Source organism: Pinus tabuliformis, chromosome 9 (genome assembly GCF_031772625.1).
Source record: "Pinus tabuliformis cultivar Carrire ecotype Pingquan chromosome 9, CPIR1, whole genome shotgun sequence".
NCBI lineage: Eukaryota > Viridiplantae > Streptophyta > Pinopsida > Pinales > Pinaceae > Pinus > Pinus tabuliformis.
This window is the reverse complement of record NC_142307.1, coordinates 919,667,180-919,671,022: the sequence shown is the minus strand read 5'-3', so window position 1 is coordinate 919,671,022 and position 3,843 is coordinate 919,667,180.

Below are 3,843 nucleotides of genomic sequence, written 5' to 3'. Positions count from 1 at the left end.
CGGGAGGAGTATTGTACTGGGGCCTCCACCCCGGTTGAGGTGCATTCCACTGAGGCTGTGGCTGGGCATGGGAGTGAAACGAAGGAGTAGTGGGCTGAGTATGGTACTGAGGTGGGTAAGACCATGGAGGAGGTATAGACCAGGAAGGATGAACAGGGGGTCCCCAGGAAGGCATAGGAGCAGATTGGTTGGGGCTGTAATAGGTTTGGGGTGTCCCTTGCATCCCCCGTTGGTAAGGTCTAGGTCCATGTGGCCTTCTTTGGTTGAGGAAATAGAGAGGTTCAGTGGGTGCTTCTGTCCCTTGATACATGGCTTTAAGCCCAGGTAAGGTTGGACATTGGTTTGTGGGGTGGTCCTCCTCACAGACAAAGCATACCTCAACCAAATGTAATGGGCACTCGTTCTTAGGGTGTTTCCTTGTACACCTAGGGCAGAAAATAGCCAAAGCCCTCTCAGCTTCCTCTTTCTTCTGCTAGATTCGGAATGTATCAAGTTGCATGGCGATGGTCTGTCTCACCTCACTCTTGAGATCCTCTAATTGATTTGCAAACTCATGTTTGGAGAAAGGAATACCAGCTGAGAGGGAGTTCCCTCTACCTCTTTTCCGGGCTGCCCTAGAGTGGTTTCTAAACACAGTCTTTATGTCCTCATAAGGTAGTTGGTAAATATCTCCTCCAGCTAGCATGTGAAGGGTATCTAAGAGATCTTCAGGGACTCCTCGAAGCAGGACCAACTTGAGGGATTCAGGGTCAAGTGTCCACCTAGCCCGTTTATAGCTGAGTTGGAACCTTTCCTCGTAATCTTCTAAAGACTCATCATTTCCCATGGTCATCCGAAAGGTTTCTCCCTTGGTTTCCTTGGACCTACAATAGTCCCGGTATTTGGTATTGAAAGCTTGCTGCATTTGGGCCCAAGTGGTGATACTGTTCCCAGGTAAGCCCATGAACCAGCGTAGTGCTACATCCTTAAGGGTAGAGGGGAAGAGTTTCAGTTTTTGCTCATCCTCGGTATAGTCATAGGTTCGACAAAGGATGACAAACTCAAATAGGAAGGTATCAGGGTCTTCAGTAGTCAGTCCATGGAAGTGAGGTAAAGCGGAGGGGCTGATGTTCTTCATTTTCATGTCTCCATTGGTCTCTCGGATGGGGAAGGCACCTTCAATTCTCTCATCTTCTCCCCTATTGTCAGCCATAGCTTCAGATGGAGTGGTCTCTAACTCTTCTTCTGCTATAGGATCTTTGTATATCTCAGGAGGTTCACCTATAGGTTCTTCTGGATCACTGTCACCAAAGAAGAGAGAAGGGTGACTCAGTGATGTGGTGGGGGTGTTGGGTAAGAATTTGCCTGTTTTATCTCAATTTCTACGAGGCATGAAATGGAAAGACTTCTGATTGCTTTTGTTTTTTCTGGTACCTGAAAAACTAAAATAGATTGAACTGCAACTAACTATCTTGCTGAAATGGAAATGCGGAATTGAAATGAAAGCATGAAAGAACTAATCTACTTTGCTCAAATGAAATTGCAGGAATGAAATGCTAGGCTACGCTTGCGGAATTGAAATGCTAATCTACGCTTGCAGAAATGAAATTGTGGAATTGAAATGTTAATCTATGAAAGCAAGAAATATCTATGCTATTTTTGCAGAAAGGAAATTGCAGAATGGAAATGAAATACTACTTAGCAGAAGGCGAGAGTAGGAAAGTAGAAGAAAACCAACAATCACTAATACTCTGACGCTTCCCCGACAACGGCACCAAAAAGATGGTGGGCTCCAGTATTGTAGCAATAATGCTACAACTCCTGGAGCTTCCTTCTTTAATTTTATCAAACCGGTAGTTCGTAACAAACTTGGAAGCGACGGTGTTGTATGCACAAGTACTAGCTCTTGCCGCAACTGTCACTTGGTCAGCTGGCACAAGTCCGCTAGGGGCTCAAGCCAACTTCTATGAGCTCTTAGAAGAAGCTTTTTAACCGATGGACGAAAGCTAATCTCAAAAGAAGCTAATCTATTTGCAAAAAGGAACTGAAAGCCAACAAGAAACGCAAACCCTAGGAAACCCTAATTCTACCAGCTAGTCTCACTTATGCAGAGATGGGAATGCAAACTACTGAAAGCGATGCCATTAATTCTATGAAGGTGAAATGCATGTGTTTAGTCTACCTCTATCTGAAGAAAACACTTTTTGTATTTTTGTTTCAATTATTAGGATTATCATGCATGTGCTTTTAACTAGTTTATTTACTTGTGCAGAGGTGGATCAAGGAAGAATAAGGCTTGAAAAAGGTTGGGAAAGTTCAGAGAGGGTCTAAGGGGTCCCTAACACCCTCCCAGAGAGTCTCACAAAGTTTGGCTACCAAGAGGCCGCGTTTATGAGCTTCTACAGGAAGTCTGCAGGGGTTCTACAGGATGATTCAGAACTTCTACAGGATGTTCAGTAATTCCTACAGGATGTTCTACAATCGGATTTTTGGGTGATGGGTGAGTGGAAGAGGCTGCATGGGTGGATAGGGAGGTAGGAGAGAGGATTGGAATGGCTTAGTGACAGAGAGATGAGATGATGAGGGGGTGTGCTAAGCTAGTTTCTCTAACGGAGAGTAGATGGAATGGAAGGCAGAAAAGGGAGGATAATGTGGGTGGTAGTCTAGCTGAGAGACAAGGGGTCTAATTGGGAGATGAGTAACTAGTCTGGGCAAGGCTTAGAAGGATGAGAGATTGAGGGAATAGTACTGCACAGTGCAAACTGAATCAAATCATCCACGTCTTGCATATAATCAAAACATTCCTAACTGTTTAATGGAACTAATGAACAACAATGTTATTCTTAAGGAAAAACCATGTATGGTACTGAAGCAAAGAACATTCCAAGAGATCTGAACGCATGGGAAACTTCTACAAACGAAAATATTGCACCACAGATTGCATGAATTTGTAAACCAATGTTTTTGGTGGGCAGCACTATCTGCAATTCCAGCCCCTAGAAAGAGGTGAAAATGAGTGTGCAGGCAACCCTTTTTTAGAACTTTTATCAACTCCAATATCTTCACTCTACTCTAAACAGCTGAAGCAATTCTGTCTTTATGAGAATGACCTACTTAACCACACCAAGAAATCTAACTCAGCAAACTGCGTTCTAAATGCATGTAAAGGAACAAAAAACCATAATGTTGAAAGAAAAAGATAACAATACAGAAGAAGGAGGCCTTAGGCTCTCAGGTTGGGCCCAACCCCGAGAGCTATGGCTCCTTTAAAAGCTCAGAACTGAGATCAAATCCGACTGCTTTCCATTAAAAAATAATAATCATAAGTCAAATAGCATGCCAATAATGGCTACAAAAGAGCAAAACTAAGCTAGCAGCTCGTAGTGCAGGATGTGCAACAATGTTTCAAAAATCCTTTTCGAAGGCTAAAGCCCTATCATTTATACATCTTGAGGCCCCAAGCTGGCCTCCTAAATCAGTGGGGCTTGGCTGACCAAACTAGAAGTGAACTGCTGCTTCCTCAAAATCCGTTTGGCTGTCTTTAAATCCGGTTGTGGTGGCTGCTGGAGCTCGGAGTTGGGGGTGAAGATCCCGAGGAAGGCCATTTAATGCTGTGGACAACCCTCCTACGAATCCTCAACCCCATCTTGGCTGTCTCCTGGTCCTTATCTGCTCAGTTTTGTTCCAATCATGTGTCAAAAAACCTGAAATGAGCACGTGTTAGCCACCTAGGAATAGTGACTGCCCTTATTCGTACAAATGACATAAACATACTAAAAAATGATGCATAAGTTATGAAAAATGAAGGATTGAGCAAAGGTAGTTAGGCCAAATGAGCCCAAAATGTTACCAAATTTGGGGCTC